Source organism: Stegodyphus dumicola, chromosome 3 (assembly GCF_044657685.1).
Source record: "Stegodyphus dumicola isolate Sdum_Otavi_A_Nest chromosome 3, ASM4465768v1".
NCBI lineage: Eukaryota > Metazoa > Arthropoda > Arachnida > Araneae > Eresidae > Stegodyphus > Stegodyphus dumicola.
In genome coordinates this window covers 142,371,956-142,395,755 of record NC_140770.1, presented here as the reverse complement: position 1 = coordinate 142,395,755, position 23,800 = coordinate 142,371,956, and the positions used below count along the sequence as shown (strand labels likewise).

Here is a 23,800-nt window from a genome sequence, read left to right as displayed (position 1 = left end):
AATCAGGAGTTTATTGTATAGTACTGTGGCTTCTGCGAAAATATACACTCTTAGATTAAAAAAAAGACGCACCACGACGCACCGAGAAGATATAAAGCAAATTGGACACAAATTGATATGCATGCAGATTTCGACGGAAAATGCAAAATTTTACATTTTGGCTGCCAATGAATGTACGGTTGTCGCTACAGCGCATCTGATCTGCGCAACTGGCAGGATATTTAAGAGAAGAAATTACGATTCCAGATCATAAATTCTTCGCGAATTTCATTCCGTGTACTCTGGTAGACAATAACTATGCTTCGCATACAGTTGCACGAACGATATGCGCAGATGTCAGAATTTGAGAGAGGTCGTGTAGTCGGACCCAAACAAGCCGGTTGTCTTATCGGCGAATAGCTCGACATTTGAGCAGGAGCGATGACACTATTAGACGATGGTGGCAGGAATGGGTGAACCATGGCCGCACACAGCGTCAAGAAGGAAGCGGTAGGCCTAGAGAAACGACAGAACGTGAAGACCGAGCAATCGTCAGAGCGGCACTCACAGCCCCAGATGCATCATTATCATCGATTGTACGGGCAACTAGTGCTTCAGTGACCGCAAGGACCATTCATAGACGGCTCACAGAAAGGGGGCTGAGGTCATGGCGCCCCCTTGCGCCGACTATCATTGACCTCTGTACAACGTCAAACCCGTTTGCAGTGGTGTCTGGCTCATTCGCATTGGAATGTGACTGACTGGAGTAGAATAGTCTTCAGTGATGAGTCCCGCTTTGAACTGAGCTTAGATGGCCAGCGAAGGCGAGTCTGGAGACGCCCCGGACAGTGGTGTGATACCAACCTGGCTGTCTTCCGACAGACAGGCCGACAACCAGGATTGATTGTCTGGGTTGCCATTTCATTTCATAGTAGGACGCCTTTGGTTGTCATCCGTCGCAACCTTACAACACAGCGGTATGTCGACGAAGTTCTAAGGCCCGTTGTATTGCCCTTCATGTCACGCCCCCCTGGGCTTACATTTCAGCAAGATAATGTCCGTCCCCACACTGTGCATGCTTCTACTGCTTGCCTTAGTGCTTGCCGAACAGTACCTTGGTCAGCAAGTTCGTCGGATCTCTCTCCTATTGAGCACGTTGGAGCATTATGGGCAAGGCCCTCCAACCAGCTCGGGATGTTAACGATCTAAAGCTCCCGTTGGACAGAATTTGGCACGATATCCCTCAAGGAGACATCCGAAACCTCTATCAATCGATGCCAAGCCGAAGAACTGCTTGCATAAGGGCCAGAGGTGGAAAAACGCGTTACTGACATTTTCACTTTGTGAAGCTCTGTCGTTTCAATAAATCATCCAATTTTTCTCAAACTGTAATCATTTGTTTTTCTGTACATGTGCATCACTTCTACCGATTTTCGTCCCATTCGGATAACTCTTTCTTGGTGCGTCTTTTTTTTTTTTTTTTTTTCCTGTCTAAGTGTGTATATTTACGGTGTCAAATGTCGTAAATGTTTGCTACTTGAAATTATATTTTCGCACAATTTGCTATTTCAATTTACATTTGAGCAGTTGATAATCAATAAAATTGATTAGCATTAGAAATATTAAACAATGTACTAAGAAGAATTAGTACTGTATTATTTAATAATACTTAAGAGTTAATAAAATATTATTATTTTATGATTAGTATAAGTGTGAATCATTGTTATTTCCGAAAAATGTTATAAAATAAAAATATCGTGTTAAAAACTAAAATTCATAATTCTATTTTGCTATCTGTTAGTATCATAACACAAAGCAGTTTTCAAATGTGTTATAGGAATTCAATTCATATAATAAGAAGGAATGTAATAAGAATGTAACATGCAATAAGAAAAAGATGGAGCAATGTTCCATGCTTATAATTCGTGAAAGCATAGAAATTTAACATCAGGTATTGGCAAAAATTACATAATTTTTGATGAATATATAATAATTTCAAATAAACAGATTTCTACGTTCATTTTCGTAAAACTAATGAAATGGTGTAATTTTTATTGAAAACTAGTCTGTCTCAGCTTTCCAAAATAAAACTTTTGGGTCATCTGGCTAGGTTCCACTTAATGCAGTTGTTCGCCATGTTCATTTTACTTGTTAACCATTGAAAAAAAAAAAAAAACTGTTTTGTTTTGAAACCACAACTAGGTGTGCCATCCTTATTCTACAAATTAAATTGTTACACAAAGAAACTTCTCCAGACAAGCACAAGATTTTGTTTTCAGTTCTTTCAGAGCTTTTCTTAAAATAACCTGTCGGAAAGTTTTTTATTCCACAGCTGGGGAAACAAATGCACCAAAAATAACAACAATGTTCCTTTTAAATTTCCTTTAATTGTTATAACCCCTTAATTCACCAGAAAGAAGAACTATGTTCATTTGCAAGTTTGTTAATTGTATATGGAATATAAACCCTTAATGCACCAAAAAGAAGTGCAATGCTAATTTAAACTTTTTTGATTGTATCAACGGAACTATTTGTTATTTCTCCTTAAGGCACAAAAAAGTGCAATATTCATTTGTAAGTAGAATTCAAAAGGAAGAGAATGTCATTTCTAAATTTCTTAACTCTTTGAGGGGCAGGAAAAGGCAATTAACTTTCTCAGCAAAATTCTTGTTTTATTTACTTTATCAGGTGTTACAATGAAGTTATTTGCTACAATTACACAAATTCTGTCCAAGACGCGTGAAAAAAAAATCTGATCTGTACACCACATGACTTCCTTGTACGGAATATTAAATTATACGCATTTTTTCTTGCATTTCGTTTAAACTTATTGGATTGAATTAAATCTACTTCGCCGACAGCGCATAAACCACAATAGAATAAATGCATTCTTTAAAATTCACTCTATTTGTTTACCATAGCGACACTCTGGCGCGAGGTTCATTTAACAGTATTATATTTCGTTCATATTATAACTCAGAATGCACAAAATTTATATCATTTAAAGAATTATCTAATCGTTGCCACATGTTTTATTCAAATACTATAATAAAGCTAGAACGATGCATAAAAGAAATTAAGCAAACAAAACAAAAAAGAAACAGTTTTCACAGACTATTGAGTATTTCTCATTTAATTAATTCAGTTCTCACTTCGCGACAAGGCAAAAATACATAAAAACTCAAAATATCTGTATCAAAAATTACGAAGTAAATCTTAAACACTTATTTCCTCGAAAGAAATCCCAGAAAGGATTAAGCATGATTTAATTCGTAATAATAAAGGAAGGTGTTATCTTTGTTGTTGCGAAGTTACGTTTCTGTAGATTGGCAACAAATCCGTTACTCTGCTGTTTCAAATGTAAACAAGCAATGGCCGCCATCAAAACAATTATTAGGCTTAGCGGCACTTAAACAACTTTAAAATTGTTCATAATTCTTAAAAATATTGCGTACAGATTTACTAAAGGCATTTACTAAAGGCACTTCCTGCCTGCTGGCCGAATTGCAAAAACAAGCAATTCGGCCAGCAGGCAAGAAGACACATTTTCGGTGCACAAACTAAAAGTTTACTTTTGGTCTCACTCGTCAAAAAGACACCGAAGGTTCAGAAACTGGCTTAATTCACTATTCTGTCAAGTTTCAAAAGTAAACAATTAAAACTGCTATGGTAAAAAAAAATTAGGTTTAGCCGCACTTAAACCACTTTTATATTGTTGATAATTCTACAATTATTGCATACAGATTAACTAAAGGCATAAAAACCTTAACCGGAAGATAAGAACAAGATAATTCAATTATTTTTAAAGCAAAAATTGCACAATTCACCAACATACAAGAATAAAAAAAAAAATGAGCTCACCGAGCCGAGTAACAGAGTAAGTATGTATATATATTTAGGTAAATTTCGTGAGGCCGATTGCAACCAAAAAAAGAGGAGCAGAACTACGTGCTATAGCAGTAATATGTACAACATTTCAACGTTCTGAGGCTACTTGTTTTTGAATAATGCGAGATACGTACATACGTACAGACGTCACAAAAAAATCTCTTCTGAATCCATTTTGCAACTCGTTTGGGAAAAAAAAAAAAAAAAAAAAAAAAGAGTCCTTTATTCTGTCCTTACGTACAGTTGTCACGCAAAAACGTCGTTAATTTGTATTCGATAACAGTCAAAATCGATATTTTCGTTGAAATATTTTCGGAATTTTTTGTAATTACAATACTTCCTTTACTTCGTACAAGGAAGTAAAGAAGCAATTAAAAAGCCCTCTAAGTTTTTATGTTTTCGATGAAGGACAACTACAGATACAGCTAACGAGGGTGTTCATGTTATAACTCTTCTACTAGCAATACAACAAAGAGTGTGACTATGCGGGGCCTGAAAACAACTTTTTGATCCATATAATGATAAATTTTTCTTCTGTTGTGCTGCCAAAAGTCGTAGTTATCTGCCATTAAGACATTTCTTTAAATTATAAAGAAATATATCCGTGTCATTGCATTATGACAGCTTCTCAATTGTTCCGTATCTTCTAAGCCGTTCATAAATCCCCTGCAAAATTGTTTATACGTTGTTAAAACACTACATAGTTATCTCCCCTTCTTGGCTCGGTATAGTGGTTGCCATTGCTGGGGAATGTATCGTTGGATCTGGTTTCGAATGCCAGAAATGGCTTGGATGCTAATAAACTGGGATTATCCTTCAAAATTGGGATGAATCTGTACTAAATTATAGTGTTGCCTGTATACGAGATCGTTTATACGAAGGGCTTTGCTAAAGTGAGCCTAATTCCGTCGTTAAACAACCAGACCTTGCTATGTCCCACAAACTGGCAGAAGGATTTTGCCTAAATATTCTAACTGTTCAATTTCATGTGAACCTGGTATAAAAACCGACCAGTCACAATGAAGCGAACAATAACTGACATTCGGTCGATGATTTCGCTGAGTCAACTGCACGTAGACTCATACGCAATACTATCGTCTCTGACTGGCTACGCAATAAATCCTGTTCTACAAGCGTTGACGGACTTCATTGTGGAAATCTTAGTGTTATGAAAATAATTACTACTAGATCGCCGTGTAAATACTCTCCAAGTTATCTGAGTCCATTCAGATGATAGAAGCAATTCTGCGCTCCCTCCCCCCCCCGCGGAAAATATGTGGGCTTGCTATAAAGCTACTATCAGACACGTGAGATACGACATAACAACAAAAAAGCACTATACATACTTAAACATCAGTAAGAAGTGGATATAAGGTAATGAAATAAGAAGACATAAGAAACATTACGAAATAAATTTTAATAATTAAAAAAGAGCTTATAGGGACTTATTTTAAATAAATTAAAGCTGTGTATTATGTGCTGTTCTGTTTCAAAATTAAAAAAAAGCCTTTTGATAGCAAACGTTTACAACAACTGAAATGAAACTTTATGATAAGAAAAAAGAGGGAGGGGAAAAAGAGGATATAAAGGATTTTAAATACTAATCCATTATATTTTATAAACTATATACCATTAACTGAATAGTTTCGAAAGACAAATAGGTATGAAATGAAAAAAATGGTATGAAATGAACTTTATGCATGAAATTTGAGAGTACGCACCAAAATATTCAAAAGTGCATTTGCCAAAGATTACACTTGTACTAAAGTGAGTAAGAGAATAGTACTATATTCTCTTCGAACGACTACAAAATAAGGGGCAGAAAAAAAAAAGATTTTTTTAATTACAGTACCTGTACAGCTTGAACAAAAAAAAAATAATTTGGGGCACTTATATATCTCGCAAAATGTATTTCAAAACTGCTTTGACAACCACCGTGTTGCCGATTTTTGGTATCTTTAAATCGAGAAAACGTTTGTCGTCAAAGACGTTTTTAGTTTAGATAATTTGTCTATGAACCGATTTATTCGTGAAGTAAAGCGTTCGTGATCCGAGATTCAGTTGTTACTAAAATCTCCGGGGCTCCTCTTTTGTGAATTGAATCTCAACGAAGAATTGAATTTTTTGCGTAAATGCATTATATTATGATTTGATAAATCGCTTTTATGATGGGAAAAGTGACAGTCTTGTAAGATCTTTTGCTCGTTTCGAATTGGAACTATTTAGAATTCAATTTCTTCTCTGATTAAATCTCTGTGGCAGCAATATTTGGAATTAGCGGTGGAAGAACCGCTCTTTTATAGGATGAGATCAGATCTCTTCGCTCACTGAACATAATGAGTTTCTCTGTTACGACTCACCTCTCACAACAACCTCAATGAATAAGATTTGGAACGAGAAATGAATCAAGAAAGGTGTGCGAGGATTAAACGAAGAGCAGAAAGAATCGAACGAGCAATTATATCGGGAGAACACGCTATATAGAATTGATAACTCCTTGGATTAATTTCTTTTCAGTGTAGTTTTTAGAGTCGGCAAAACCATTTTTCTACATAGAACAGTAACATTCTAGACCGAAAAATGTCCAAAACGTTGAGAGAGCATAAAAATTTAACTAATTTTGTAATATGCAAGGATAAATATTCCTTTCTTACCTGAAATGGAAACCAAACTACCCTATCCTGGTAGGCCTCCAACCAGACCTCTCGGTGGATAAACTTAAAAGAATTACCGCTGTTTTGAATCAACATTAGCTTGCTTACATAAAATGAATCAGTTCAAAAACGAATGGAACATCTCTAGTAGGAATGTTAGTATGCAAATGTAATTGGGAACATTACTGGTTAAGGGCCAGAGTAGCATACGAGAGAGGAAGACATCGACGGTTGTTAACAGTAACGTTACTGGCGTTAACGTCAATATCCGTTGAGTATTACCGCTGAGTATTATTATTATAAGCTTAAATAGTTGTTAGCTGCCTAAAACAGTTATAATAATAAAAATAAGAACAATGTTATTTATTTTGTATTTAGTTAGCTATTTTTAGTAGAATTGTAATTAAAATTGTTTTATTTCCCGGTGCAGTTCGGCGCGTGAAAAGTTTTAAGACAAAGCTACGTCGGAAAAGTAAAAATACAGGAGCACGCGCATTTATTAGTGAATAAATAGATATCACGTAATTCTACTCTTTTTCTTTCCAGAAACCTCGAGAAAACAGAAATTACGAGAACCTTCTCGTGACTGATTAAAATGCTTTATAAAGCCGGAGAGAAACATCTCAGTTCAGTTGTTTTAGTGAGCTGTTGTTATTTACTTAGCTGCTGTAATATTGATCGGATTAGCTTTGAATTGCATTCTATTTAATGCTTCAGTAGTTTAAAATATAGCTACTGATTATATTGCGTGATAGTGTAATATTATACGAATATCTTTGAGGGAAAATCCTGCATTTTGTTATATTTCTTGTGTTAAGAATAAATTTTATTAACTTTTTATCGGACTTGTACATGTAATCTATTACGAACCCGTACGCACACAACAATAAGAATTAAAAAAAAAAAACTGAAAGGTTTCAGAATTACGTCCAAAGGGGCGTTTTTTTAACATTTGGTCTGTTATCTTTATTTATTAAATATGTTCTTCGTACTGAAATCATAAAATTCAGTTGTTCAAGAACAATATCGCAAAAGAATTTAAAATGAGCATATCTTTACAATTTTCAATACACAAACTCGGGCGCTGGAGATAAAAATGTTTTTTTTTGTACAACGTTCCCATTGCTCACTTTGAAATCCTTGAGTTTGTTAATCAAAAATTCGTTAAAGTTTTACAAAATATGAAATCGACCATAAAACAAATTCCAAATTTGATCTTCCAGAGGCCTATATGCACAGTAGGATTACGTCATTCAAAATTGGATGGCTCTAGGTACCGTTGTTTTATCACAATGCGGAAACATACATACATTTATGAAGATTCTTCATTATTTAATTTTTTGTAATACACTGGTGAATTAAATTAAGAGAATTTTCATATTTGATCTACGATCTCCAGAACTACTGGACAGATTTTAATAAAATTTGGTGTGAACATAGGTCCATATAATACAAACAAAATAAACATTCAACAGTTATAATAGACACACATGTTCGTGTGTAACACTCATGGGAGTCTGAAGGTCTAAAACAGCGGTTCCAGAAGACACAAAGGAAAGGGGTTAATAGGGGGTATGGTCCCCTCTTACAGCCATACAGGCCTCGCAGCGTGATGTCATACTGGAAATAAGGCAGTTTATCAGTGCCTGTGGCAACTGTTCCCACTCATTCAGCAACGCTGTTTTCAGTTCCTGAACGGTTCTCGGAGGAGTGTTGCGAGTTGCAATTGTCCTTCCCAGAGCGTCCCATATATGCTGTATAGGGTTGAGGGTCTGGAGACCTGGCTAGCCACTCCATCCGGCGAATATCCTCGCTCTCGAGAAGTTTGTCGACCGGAGGAGCTGTATGTGGCCTCTATCGTCCGGTAAGATGAACTTGGGGCCCACTACACCCCGGAAAAGGCGAACATAGGGCTCCAAGAACTCATCCCTATACCTCACACCAGTCACAGAACCTCAGTCAAAGGCATGGAGAGGTGTGCTTGTCCAGACCTTACACCGCCACCGCCATAATTGTTGATTTCGCGGACATTGGAGGGTAGGTAGCGGGTATCCGGCTCTCACCATGGGAAAGTACGACGAGAATCGGTGTGTAGGCTAAAACGGGACTTGTCGGTGAACAGAACGGTTGCCCATTGCTCCATACTCCAATCATTATGCTGCCTGCACTATGCTAATCGGACTCTCCTGTCCGTGGACGTGAGCGGGACGCAAACAGCCAGTCTTCTGGCAAACAACCCTCTCTCATTCAGTCTTTTGGAAAACAGTCACCCTTGTTGCACGGATTCCTGTGGCTGCATACAGGTCCTGAGAGAGCTGAAAAGCTGTAGCCCCTCTGTTACGCCTCACTAAAATGGACAAATAGCGATTTTCTCTGGCCGTCGTGGCTCTTGGACGACCTTGCCAGGCTTTCTCTCGATGGATCCAGTATCCTGAAACTGTTTTCATAGGTTACACACGACGCTGGGCGTTAAACTCTGTGCATATCTGGACTTGCAATTGGCCTGCCTCTAGCCTCCCCATAATTCGCCACCTCATTCCATCATCTAAACGTTGGTAGTTACTTATTTTTAATGTTCCGATGTGAATTTAACCGATTGCTGCGAGATAACACAAAGGAATTCGCGGAGTTTTGCTAGGTAACGCAATTCGCCTTACCATCCACACGCTTATAAAGCCTATTTTTGAGCTGGCTCCGCCTACACACACGTATACGCTTGAGTAGTTGCCGTACAAGATTTGCATTTTTATCTAGAAGCAATGGTTTTTCTTTCAGTTGAGTTCTTTTCATGCAATGCGGTAAAATATGCAAATTCTCTTAATTTATTTCACCAGTGTATAATACAGGACGAAAATATTTAGTGGCAACAATATGAAAAGTGAAACAACGCTTGTACTGAATCAAAGAAAAATGTCAAAACCGAATTAATAGGCCTTCCTTTTGGACCCCTTTGGTGGAAATTGTCCCTTTGGACTAAAAGAAAGAAATATAGGGCTTTAATGGATCCAATTAAGGTATTTTTATAATATCCAGCAATTAATTAATAAGAGATGAAGAATTGTATTTATTGCTTTTAAATCACCATGTTGATCAGTAACAGATAGATTAAATCTGGAATTGAAATATCTTGCACTTTGACACCGGAGTGTGGAAGCTAAAAATATTTTATTGGGGGCAGTGGTAACATACTTCTATTAAGCAGATATCAGTAATGATGTAGTATGTGAACTATTCTTTTTAGTTAATTTATTTTTTAAATGGCTCTTGTAAAATTGGTTGTTATTTTAATCAATTTAGTACCGCTAGCATTATGGTCTTTTACTTTAAAATAGGATCTTTATTGCTTTAAAATAAGTTTTTTTTTTTCACCGTCGGATTTGATTCGTAACCATAATAAGAAACAGAGGTGGAAAAAAGTCCGAGTCGCTTAATAATTTTTCCTTACTTCATTTCCGTTTAGCGTTTTTCACTTCATGAAAAGCACGCGAACGAAAGCGACTTGAATTTAGCCTCAGAAGCCGCAGAGAAAATAAATTGTCTGCGGTGATGACGACACGAGTTACGATCTCAAACTGGGAACAGGCAACAACTTTGAAATTGCTTGTTTTAAACTAACACACTATAGTAACACATTATAGTACTGTTTGCAGAATTGGGAGTTCTTCCCAATCCTGTAGATGGTACAACAACTGAATCGTGCTGGAGATTTTGAAATTAAAGTTTCTGCACAGATTTGAGGAGTATCACACCACAGATGCTTGCACCTTACCTCACAGAAGCGTGACAGATAACCATTAATAAAAATTATGACTACTTTTTGGCCATACTGTGTGACATTCATAATGTATATGATTGACTCATAAAAGTGGCCCTTTTATTGGTCAATCCTGCTTTTGTTTCGTAAAATAGGAAGGAATTAAAATTTAATAGAATTAAAAAAAAGTTGTTTATTAAATTAAGTAATGAAATTATTTTCTTTTAGGTAGTCCTAATTATTTTAATTTATTTTCATGTTTAAAAAAAGCGTTTTATATTGGCACCACCTTAAAAGTAAACAGCTAATTCAAAGCAGTAGGTAGCACACTACATTATTACCTAAATATCTTACATAGTGTCGAATGTTAAAACTTTTTTTATAAAAAAAATCTCTGAGTTTTCTGATGACATTTGAAAGATAAACCTCTCATTCTTTACTTGATGGAAATACATTACGTTAAGCAGCTGGGTGTGCTGAACAAAAATTAAAACTCATAAAGTACGAAATAAATAAATAAACAAATTTGCAATACAGAATTCGGCCTTCGAGTTGCACGTGTACGAGTAAAGGCCTGCTCAAATTCTCGTGGCTCCAGAAGCCGCCGTTTTTCTCCACAGTGCGAGGTACATATCTATACAGAAATTATTTAATAACAGATTATGAAACACATACCGATTATTTATTTATTTTAAATATTTTTAAGGAGAATCGTGTGTTGCAAATTACATTGAAAAGCTTAGTTAAGATTCGCTTTAAAAATCTGAATTTTGATTTGGCATTTAATTACCTTACGGGTAATTTATTACCATAAATGCCTTACTCTTCAGCCCATTTCCAGCAAGACAGTGTCATATTTAGCATATTACTGTAACGTCTATAATGAGTACATATAATTTACTACTTACAACGATGCTGCAATTTCTGGTTATTTTAACGCTCCGCTAGGTAGTCAGTGGAAAGCAACTCGAGATGACAACAACAAACAAGACAAAGAAGACACACACACACACACACCAAAAAAATAAAAAATAAGCCTCCAAGACAAAGAGAAATTAGTTGAAAGATAAAGATCCTGCTCATTCTGGGGACTGAGGGGTTGGCCCAGAGATGAGTCTTATTATTAGTCGATCCCGGCAGTAGAAAACCTATTTTTGACATCCGCCGAAGTAAGGCACCGCAATAAACACAACTCTGTTTCTATTATTGTCGCCACATCATGTTTAGTTATTTTGCCTGTTCAACTTACGATTGTCTTTCTTCGTAGTTGTTACGTTGCGAGTAGCTAAGGAAGACGTTATTTTGTAACAGCTTTTCACGTTTTTTTTTTTTTTTTTTTTTTTTCAAAATTGCACTAAATAATGAATGCAATTAAAACTTTCTTCGAATGAAATAGAATCGCTTGCTAATTAATAACAAACAGATTGAAATAAATAAATAAATGTATGACTACTTCTCCATGGCAGAGGACTAGCGCGTGGAAGATAAAAATATTTTATTTCGGACGGCGGCAACACATTTATTTTAAATCTCTGTGCTTGTGGATTAAATTTGAAAAATAAGTATCTTTGCCAATAGGCAATACATATAATAATTATAATATAAAATCACTGGAATATTATACTTTCGCAATTTTTAAAATTTCAGAATTGTTGATATTTAATCTTTAATGTCATTTTAAGTTTAAATAGTACAAAGTAATTAATGCATTATTAAATAATCCAGAATGCTTTTCATAAAATTGTTAAGATAATAACACTTTTTTTTAGACAAGTATTATTTAATCAAGTATTAATACACTAAAATACAAATTCTACCTTTTGGAAGAAAAGAAATAAATTGACTTCTTATAAAAAATAAATCTCAAATTTCTCATTTATATTTTAGGAGCCATGATTTAAAGTTACAATAATCTCAGATTTAAAATTTTAAAAATCAAATGAAACGAGGAATAAAATTCAGATAATCAAAATATTAAAAATCCAGTGTTTCAGCTAAATTTTGCAGTCCTTTTTCGCCTAAAAAATTAATATTTGTCTAACGAAACCAACACAAATTCAAATGTATAAAAGAAGAATCGAAATTACGTTTCCAAGAAACAAATAAATTTACTTTTGTTTCTTAATTTATGCAATAAACTGGAATGATGAAAAAATTAATGCAAAATACTTGAGAAAAAACCATTATTTATTCGTGTATCGGCCAGACTGAAGTCATAATTTTATTATCTTAAAGACTACGAAAAGTTTTGAATTTTCTTGTTGCTTAATAACAAATCATATAATATTTATGTTTCTAGTTACAAGCATGATTTTTCAAAGGAAGAAAAAGAATATAGATAATAAGCTTCTTTATTCTGCTTCAAGTATTCACTACCTATATGTAGTTCTTCAAGAATTCACTCTCAAATATAATTTGAGAGTATTCTTCGTAAATACGATAAATAAGAAAGAATATAACGAAATACCAATGCACACTGATTCGCCAAACCGGAGTATGAATGAGTTCAGTATATCTGAGCGTAACTGGTGAATTCCCAATTCCTTTTCCGACATTTTGTATCTTAGTCGTTTGAAATGTTATTTAGCATTTTGTTGGTTCCGTAATCAACAAAAGCAAAGCTATATGCTCATGTTAAGTAAATATTTCTTATTTTTTTAAGAAGCTAGGTTCCCCCCTCCCAATGGCAGACACGAGTCATCCTTATAGACGTTGTCCACTACTAAGGCCAGAATCGGTGGTTACTTTATTATGGAAGCATCTAAAGGTGGGCCACCTTTGCCTCCCATGAAGGGACGGACAGTTACAACTATGCCTTATCCGGAATTCGAACTCGGGCCCTTTAGTTTTACAGTCGGCTCTCTAATACTCTTATACGTTTAAGAAGCTAGGTGCCGCCCAACCGGTATAGTGGTTAGGGTTGCTGACTGCTATGCCGAAGGGTGCGGGTTCGAATCCCGGAGAAGGCATGGATATTTGTAAATATTTAATAAAAAGTTGTAAAACAGTTTGTTGTTAATTGTCTTCGTTTCAATATTAACCCTCACGGACTGGAGAAAACGGCGTTCGCCAAAGTCCTCATCTCCTTTCTTCTTGCTTAAAAAGCAAGATTGATACAGATACAGAAGAAGCTAGGTAGCATTTACTTTAAAACACGGGAAATGACGCAACGGTACTTTTTTGTTATAGCAGCGCCCAACCACATTTGGAGATTTTAAATTTGCACCAAGACCTTTTATAATTTCTCCAAGCTCGTGAAGCGCGAATGTAAAAATAAACAATACAATATATAATAATAACAATAATACTGACATGTCGTTTCTTAAGAATATGTTTAAGAATAATTAACCTTATTATTATTACTATTTTATCGCATGTAATCGTTCCAGTTAACTGCAGCACTTAGCCGTTTGCTACACCATTTCGTCAACTTCAGCTCCTCTGCCCAAGAATACATAAATTGAATAATGGCAGAGATGAACGGCATTCAGGAACCGCTGAACCAATTTCCAAGACGAAGATCTTTCTCCTTTTTGCAATTCGTAACAATGTACTTCCAAATCGTTTCGTCGTTAACATAAAATTTCAAGTTGTGGCCATTTTCGCACACTCGTTTGTCAGGTTAAAAATTTCTCTCTTAAAGAAATGGCATGGCATCCACCTCATTACTTGGAAAAATAAAGACCGCTAACGTCTTATTCAGCGAAAGAAAAAAAAAAAAAAAAAAAAAAAAAAACAAGGGATATATTTTTAAATAAACAATGCGAATTCGAAATCCCTCATCAAAAATGATTGGTATAAGAGCACGCAGCGAAAGCGATAAGTGAATAAGTGATAAATGACGGAGGGCGTGGGCACCATCGCTCTACCACAATGGTCAATTTGTATAGCGCCACGTCCTTCCTTATCTAGAGTCCGGCTTCAGGGGCCACACGCAAGCCTCGCACAGGATGCCCTGTCCCAACGCCCGGACCGTACCGTCAGCAGTCATGCCGATCAAATGCCAACGGGGTGGACTCCCGTCCAAAGTGTCCCGGCCCAGCATATATTGAACTCCAATAAAAAGTTTACATGGCCGAACAGGGGCAGTAATACATTCGTTTGATATCATTGTGCATACATTGCGACAGGCATACATTGTGCATACATTGCGTGCATACAAACCGACTTAATTAAACACATATATACATACATAGATGCATAAATGCATAGATGCCACTTAATACATAACAAGTAAATACCCAAATGCATAAATACTTGAGAACTAATTGCGTGTGCACATGAGTACTAAATACAACGTTACCTGGATACTGAATACATAAATGTTAGCATACATTTGCGACATGTTCATTCATAAGACCGACCTAAATAAGCATATAAATACACGCGTAGATACATAAATACAAAAGTGCCACTTAAGTACATAATAAAAAGATTCCTAAATACATAAATACCTGAGAACTAAGTACGTGTGCATATGAGTGCTAAATACGACGTTACATGAAAACTGAATACTTAGATATAAGCATACATTTGCGACATGTTCATTCATACAGACCGAAGTAATTTAACACATAGGTACACACATAAATACACACATAATTACGTGATTGCCGCGTTAATACATAATAAATGAATGTCTAAATACATACGAAAGCGATACATACGATTACGCGGCGAGGTATAAGAACAAGCAGCCACAATTTGACTAGATATTTTGGTTGGTTGGCGATTCAGTCTCGGGCGGCGCTATAACAAATAAGTACCGACACAACTCACACCCTCAACATCCCTTTCAATTACTAGAAATTTGTCAATGTTCTGTGGCTTAAACCATTTCATAGAAAATGATAAGTTGGAACGTTAGACGGGTTTTCGGCATATTGGTGTTTGTCAAAATGCCTATATTAGAACAATGGTATATATAAATCTAATACTTATCCTAGGTCGCCCTTTCGAGACATGTAAAACACAAGTTGAATCTCGTCAATCGGCCCAGTAGAATGGCAGATATAGAACTGCCCCCCTTTCTTTTGGCGCAGTGTACGTCATTTTTGCATAACTGTCTGTATTATATAGTGTTATTCCTGTACCTTTAGATGTTAGTAATTATACATAGCGGGGATTGGGATACGTAGAGCAGTGATGATAGGTCAAGGGGTTCGATATTAAAAGAAAGTTAAGAAAAACTGCTGCAACTGATCAAGTTTATTAGCCCCAAGACTTAGCACAAACAATTTACAAAGAATCAAATTGTTTCTGCCGTTGAGGCATGCAAAGAAATTGTAAGCATTTATTTGTCTGCTAAAAAAGGAATAAAATAAGAATTAATACGACTATCATATGCATATTAATGTTGGAACTTGCTTAGATCATACTTGATTAGAGTCCTTCATATTCTTTGCAGAACTATTTGCTGTTTTTATCGAAGTTTGCGATTGGTTGTTTTTTACAGTATCTTGAATATCATTTAGTTTTGTCTCGGTTGGAAGTTTGTTGGTGTAAATGCTTTCTTTTAGATATCTCTTTAAAATGTGGTGGAATACTTCTATCAGATAAAAAAAAAAAAAACAGTCCTAACTCCCATTTTCTTCATTCTTCTTCTTTAGTTTTACCGAGTCTCAGGTATGGGGTGATTCCAACAATTCAAATAAATATTTCCTATTTTATCCAACAAGATGAATGATGTGTCTTTTTATTTTCTTGTTCTTATTTTCGCCACAAGGCATGAAAAGGAGCATATTATAAGGGAATCTGAGCTTGGAAGCAAAAAATAAAATAAAATAAAGTAAATAAATAAATAAGAATTAGATGACAACATCAGAAGTAAGATTTAATTTGTTAGTTTTAAGTATTTTAAATGAGTATTAATTTTTGGCAATAGATTCTTGCTAAATCCTATTTTTCCTGAAGCTGTATTTATAAATGGTCTGGAGACTCATCGATGCATGCTTTCTCTTGTCTTCGTCTTAATATCACACGAAATACAATTTGTAGATATATTTAATATTCCCTCTGTTTTCTTTATTTACAACTACAGTCTGCTTCCTTTATATACATTTTCTTGTCATATAAACCAAAGTAAACAAAAAACGTAAGCTGGAGACTTTCCAGAACATGTTTACAAAACTCGTCTCGTGAATGGTGTAATTGACTCTACCTGGAAGACGAGGCATACGGTGCGACATTTTACACTAGCAAAGTCAACACCCAATGTATTTTAGCACAAATAAACACAACTTGCTGACAGGTTTTCAACACTTGCTTCTGTTACGGGAATCTACAGACATTTGAAAAAAACTTTTTAATTTAATGGAAAATTTATTTTACATGTCCTTACGTATGTGAAAATTTTCTACACAAATGATTAGCACTTAATTGCATTAAATTAAATTTTATATACGCTATTGCTTTTGTTTGTAATTTTACGCGTTCTCAAGTTCCTATGTTATAAAGAATTAAGACATCTGTTATTATGATCACATTTAATTTTATGCTGCACAAATCCAAATGTGTCCATGGTAAATAAAAATACCAGATTAGGCTTCGGAATGGGCACAGTTTATTCAAAGATTCTTCAACCTAACTCTTCTCAATTTACATTTCGATTCGGAGGCCCAAAACTTCCCAATTGCTTCCGAATTAAAATGATGAAAGACTATATGCCACCAAGTTTGGAATCAATTCTAATAACAGACTTTAGGTACAGAAAAGCACGCAAAGGATTAAAATATTCCTTAGTACTTCCTTGATTCTCCACCGAAAAGTCGTGAACTCGTTGGAGACATTGGAGAGAAACGTTTGGATATCTTAACGTCTATTTCAAAGATGTATCCATTGTCGCATTTTTTTCTGCATTTATTAAAAAATAAACCACATAATGTTTTCTGAGAATCCTTTTGTAATTTTTTTACGTTGTTGTTCTTTCCATGTACGGCCCACCAGCGGCCGAGCGGTAAAGTCGCTGAACACTGGTAGTTGGGTCCGAGGTTCGAATCCTACGAAAGGGCTGGCTCCATTTTCGTGGTTTTCCCCACGTGTAACGTGTATTCGAGCCAGTTTCCTTTAGAAAATCCTCCACGAAGGCAACCCTCCCCTTAGGCAGATAGCACTCGAGGCTTTGTCGTAATTAAATAACCTAACCTAACCTTTCCAAGTACACCAGTCTAGTTTCACACTTAAAAAAAATAATGGCACAACCTCGACACTATGCATTGGCCGCGGTCGCCCCAAAATAGTTGAAACTTCAGCATACACTAGACCATAAAGAAAATGTAAGAAATAAAATTCCATAATTATATTACGATTCGGTACGATAAAATAAAAGTAATAAAAAGAAATACTAATCGGAAAATGACTGTTAAATTTCAAAAGTGCAGATCTCCATGTACTCAGTCAGACATAATCACTTTTTTGCCATTATTGTGACTATTGAATACTGTATGTACTTTTGATGTCACAAGAACATTTTGACTATATCAGACAACACTGACGGAATTCATATTAAGTATGTTTACAAAATCCAGACACGCTTACTGAATGACAGACAATATTTTGGGACATAACTTAAACGGAACACTGCACACAAATGCAGGGCTGATCATCACATCTTCTTATGACTTTACGCAACAAAGCTCTGAGAGTATATAGTTTACTTATAAATGGAAATAAAAGAGCATCTAGTGCACATTAGATTACGATTTGATCACTCCAAAATCACTTTGATTTATTAAAAGTAACATGTTGAAAAATGACATACTTTTTTCCGTGATCTCAGTTTAAATTTATACCCAGTTATTCGAAACATTCTGTGTTTTGCGATCTTATATAGGAAGCGGCGTATTGTATCTATCGACTTTAAATAATAGCAGAAAGGCGATGGGTGCTTGTAATAATATTACATGATTGTGAAAGACAACAACACTTAGATGTTAGTTGCAGGGATAACTGCACATTGATTAATATGGATAATACTGGTATGAAGTTAATCTGGAAATTAATGCATAGTGTCAATCGTTTGAGGTCATGCAGAAAAGCCTCCGTGGCATGTCTCAATGTGGCATACATAATATAGTACGACTTTATCCACGGATAACTTGTTCCAGGACATATCATAGATACGTGAAATCGAGGATAATACCAAACCCTGTGTAGAACAAGATGTACCATGTAGAGGGTCTAGAACGTTTTGCCGTCGCCATTTCACCGTGGCCGTTTCGCCGTCGCGATGTTTCGCCGTCGGGACGTTTCGCCATTGGGATGTTTCGCCGTCGGAACGTTTCGCAGTCAAGACATATTTTCTTTACGTGATTGCAGTTTATCTTGCCGTTTTATACGCGTATTAAATTTATTTAGTTTAATAATTCCGTTTACCTTTTGTATACTTAATAAAGTTTGCTTTCAATATATATAGTCATTTGCAAGTAAAAAACGAGGTAGGAGGAAGGACAAAGGAAGTAGCAAGCGTTTTTTATCGCTTCGCCTCAAAGCCGTGTATATGCAGATTTAGTGTGTGACAATAGTTTAAAATAGTATCATCGCAAAGAGCAAGCTCTATCGTACATATTGATTAACGATTTTGACCGTGTGACGCTTATGAAAATTATTAAGCAATATTAAAGTATCTCTATTTACGTGCATTGTGTAAAGCTAGGAGCTACAACTTCCCTAGAAGCGGCACCACCCGTGAACTTTGACCTTCGCAGAGCAGCAGTGCAACCTTCCCCGCTCCCCCCTGCAAAGGGAACTTATGGAGCTGCAATAAGGAGAGATAACAAATGGAAGTGTGTGTTTATTTTCAAAGTCATATCTCCGCTGCTAATTACTTTAGCGCCTCCAATCTAATTTTCCCATAAACAGCATATCGAGTGGAACCAAAGTTTCTAAAATTGAAGAAATTCGGACTGTTAGTTCGAAAACTCCAAGTCTAGCTATTTATACAGTTTCATTCGAACTTTTTACACAGCGAAGGACACCACCAACTCAAAATTCAAATTTGACGGAATAGTAAGTTAATTGGTTTCAGTGATTTAAGCAAATTTTTCAATGACAAGCAATTATTCTTCAACGCTTCTAAATTTACGTTTACGTCTGTGCGCGAAGTGTGTTCTAGTCTGAATTTTGCAAGCCGATCTATGCATACGACTAATTAACTTCAGTTAAATTAGTGACTACATCTGTGTGTACAGCGTTATAAGAGTGAATTTAGGCAAGGCCATCCCGTGTTCCGCTACTAGATAATACCCAGTCAATTCGGGTAATTACATTAGTGTCTGTGTTTTCAGTGTTAACATTTGTATCTGCGTTTTTAGTGTACGAACCAAAAATAGAGTGCAGGTTTCAGAATGTGTTTTATCTGTGGATCTTATGAAGAGAAGAATAGATGTATAATATCATAAGGTAGGATTTTAAAATTGTTTTATTGCATTGGAGCATTTTTGAGTTCTCATCTTGCATGCCACAGTTTACTATCTCTCTGCTAAAATCTGCAGTGTCGCAAATTTTGCAGTAACTCCGCAACGTACGTTCAGTGGTCTCGCCCGTCTTGTATTATTGTACCTTTAATATTCTACATTACATATTCATTTTAATTCTCAAACATTGTGCTTATCGAATATTATAATTTTAATTAGTGTATTCTTTGAATATTCCTAGTATATGTTGCACCCATCATAATTTAAACATTTCAATTCTCAAATATTGTGCTTATGGGTTATTATAATTTTAATTTCTGTGTTATTTGAATATGCCTAGTATATATGCTGAACCCATCATAATTTAAACATTTCAATTCTCAAACATTGTGACTACCGGATATTATAATTTTAATTTCTGTATTATTTGAATATTCCTAGCATATGTTGCCCATCATAATTGAAACATACTCGTGTAAATAACACGAGTACGTGTTGAGTTAAATACACGTGTTGAGTGTAAATAGTGTATCTCAGTTATCCGTAGTTTTCTCTCATTTCCTTGTACATTGTATAATTGAATTAATTGTTTGTTTTAATATTTTTTTTTGTATTGGTTTATCTTATATGTAGCTGTTTAAAAATTTATTAACGCTGTGCATCACCCCTATGTTTTGTTCTGAGCTATTAGCTCATACTTATTATGCAATTTTTTTAATAGTATTTAGTGTGTTCAGTTAAGATACTTCCAACTGTTTAATTCTAAGATTACCTGTATATGCTTATTTAAAGGGGCTGGCAGTCGAGGCTCTGTACCCTACTGAGAGGATCTCTCAGTGCGACGGTGCATATAATTCTACGCAATTACCATCCTAGTGCTGAGTTATATCTACTTGTATTATATTACTTGCTGAGTTAAACCTACTTGTATTGTTTATGCAAGATATTGCTAGTCACTAGAATGAGCTCGCAAACTCCAAAATCCCAAGCAAACTCAGATGGTGCTATGATTAATGTGAACGCTTCCCCTCCAGCTGAGACGCGTACCACTACTATCAATTCACCAGCTTCCAGAATCGAGACCATCAATCATCTTAGCGACTAGCTGCATTCATTTTTAATGCAAACAAGAGACAGCCGCAAATTCAGCGTGAGCGAGAAAAAACTGCTTGGTTCACTAATTACCTCTATCCGCAATACGTTAACAGAACAAGAAGTGTACTGTGCAAGTCTGCAAGGACAAATTCAGCTGCTGCAACAGCAACTCAGCGTGAATGATAATCGTTCCTCAACAGCTCCGGCCACACCAGAAGACCTTCCAGAACAGACGGAAACAGAAGAAACCCCATTTACCGAAGTCAAAAAGAGAAGGAGAAAAGCACGAACTGCGCAACTTAACAAACAGTTATCAGACCACGTCCTCCTATTAAAAGCAAAAGAAACAGATAGAACTCCAGAACAAGTCAGATCACAACTGACTACTGAACTTAGCGCCAGGGAACTGGGCATTACTGTTGAAGAAATGCGGCCCACAGGCTCTAACGAACTTTTAATTAGGTGCAGCCACAGACAAAATATAGAAACACTCAGGAAAGCGATTGAGGAAAAGCCGTCACTCTCAGCATCAGTCACGCTCAGAGAGCCCTCTTTCAGGAAGTCCAGAATAATCGTCTTTGGTACCCCAACATCCGCAACAGCAGACGACATACGTGAAGCTTTCGCGAGCCTGGTGCCCTCAGCAAGTGAAGAACAAATACATCCAAGAAATCCTATTCGCACAACTATCGGCCTCACTTGGATCGTCGACCTACAGCAGAATCTGTACGAGGATGTTAAGGGTCTTAGGAGAATTCTTATAGGATTCAGCTCTTGTGCTTTCAGAAAATACTTTCAAGTTGCAAGGTGTTTTAATTATCAGCGGCTGGGACACTTGAGTCGTTCTTGTAAAGCAGCGTTGGCCTGCGTAAACTGTTGTCAAGCTCATAGCCAGGATAACTGCAAAGCAGACTCCACACTGCGTCAATTGCGCAACTCACAATAAATCCAACCCACATAGCACAAAAACATCCTTGGGATATCCCAAGGATGTTGCTCGCGGGATATGCGCACATCCTCAGGACATCCCGGAATATCCCGCGAACCTCCTCCCGAGTGCTTAATGTCACATCCCGGGATATCCTCAGGACATCCTAACCAAGTCCCATCGACAGCGTGCGGGATGTTATTAGGATATGAACTCCTACTTACTACATCCTCAGGACATCCCACAAACCTCCTAAGCACATCCCATTATATCCTAAAAACATCCTATCTATGTCCCATCGACAGCATATGGGATGTTATTAGGATTTAAAGTCCTACTTACTACATCGTCAGGACATCCCGTAATATCCCAATTTCCTCCTAAACTCATCCTCCTGAGCGCTTAATGTCACATCCCAGTATATCCTTAGGACATCCTATCTATGTCCCACCGACAGCATATGGGATGTTATCAGGATTTGAAACACTAGTTACAATATCCATTTAACCTCTTAAATACATACTCTCAACTGCTTAGTGTCACATCCCAGTATATATACAGAGGAAAATTCCAGTGAAAGTATGTGAAGGTGTGATGATCTAAAACCTACTTTTTTTTACACAGTCTCAAATCGTTCTCCTATGGTTACTATGGAAAAATCAGATGTTGAAAATATTTATACAACTTATTTTGTTTTTAAATCTGAATTTGTGAATATATTAAAACTAAGTAAGGAAATTAAAATGAATTATTAATACAAAATATTAAAACTGAAAATTTTGCTTTTATTTTTAAGATATTAAAAATCTTTTGATCATTTTTAAACATCCAATAGCCCCCAAATTGAATTATTCATAATCAAATTATTTTACAAAATCAGTTTCTAATTTCAGTTAATTTGTATTAAAAATTGAATAATAAAATTACCCATTTAATAATCTTTACATAAATGAATCATCTTTCTTTAAAACATGTAAGGAATTTATAGTGTTTTCATGACACTGTTGGGAAATTGTTAAAAGGAATAAATTGTATTTTTAAAACTAAATCAATTCCTAGCCTCAGAATAAATAAATGTGTTTTCGTAACATGAGAATGCTGCAGGCTTTTTTATATATTTAATATTTAGTTGTAAAAATTTGACATTATGTTAACAATTCTTTATATCATTCAAAAGGTAACTCAAGAAGCTCTTCTAAAATTCTATCTTTCTGCTCACACAATTAAAAAAAAATCTGAAAGGCCTCAGATTTTAGCAGTCACTCAAAGAGGCTAAAAGTTTATGAATGCATAGACTATCAATACAGATGGGGCAGTGGAAACAGCAAAACATTTTATAAGATACTGACACCAGAAAGTTATATATCTTCTATATATTTGAAAAATGAAGAAATATATCATGTAATTATGTAGAAATATTAAAATGTTTTCAATTAGATATATCATGAATTAAATGCATTTTAAATCAATCAGATTAAAAATTAAAAAAAGCATTGTTAAGAACTGTGTGTAATGCTTTTAAATAGCTTGGCTTGTTAGTCAATAATATATTAGATTTTAAAGGTAAATATGTTAAATTTTGCCAAATGGCAAGACTTGAATGAAAAGCGAAACAAGTTTACGATTGACAATATGAAGTCACATTTCAAAACTAATAGCCCTTTTAGATTAAAAAAAAAAGTTCTGAAAATAATTTGCAATGGTTCATTGGTATTATTTTACGCAAAATTCAGTAAAATGAAATTTACCCGTTGAAATCAGCACCAAATTAAACTTTGTAAATTCTAGCGCATGTTAAAGGTTGTCTCATCCAGAATTTTATTACTAACCATTCATTTCAGAGCAAAATAAAACAGTAATTGCCATTTATATGACAATCAATATCAAAAATTTAAATCTGCATTTTACCCAACATAGAAAAACTTCAAAAGATCTACTGTTTACCATGCAATTAAGGCATTTTATTCTGCTATCAACTCTACCAATTATTAATTCCATTAAGTATATTCAGTTTACTCTTTCTGCTCAATATATGCAATGTAAAATTTTCCATAAATTTATTAATTCATTTTATTTTGAGGTGAGCTTT

The 23,800-nt window shown here is 35.4% G+C and overlaps 1 protein-coding gene across 2 annotated transcripts in view; it reads right to left on the bottom strand.

Moving 5' to 3' along the window:
- The window catches only part of LOC118191847 (potassium channel, subfamily K, member 16-like), a 277,734-nt gene that overhangs the window by 189,844 nt on the left and 64,090 nt on the right, over nt 1-23,800 (bottom strand). The window contains exon 1 of one of the 2 annotated variants that reach the window (XM_085813393.1): nt 11,184-11,993. The exons of the other annotated variant lie outside the window; for it this stretch is intronic. The gene's annotated coding sequence lies outside the window, so the exon portion shown is untranslated. Of the gene's footprint in view, nt 1-11,183; nt 11,994-23,800 lie in introns of those variants that run through there. 2 annotated transcript variants of the gene reach the window in all.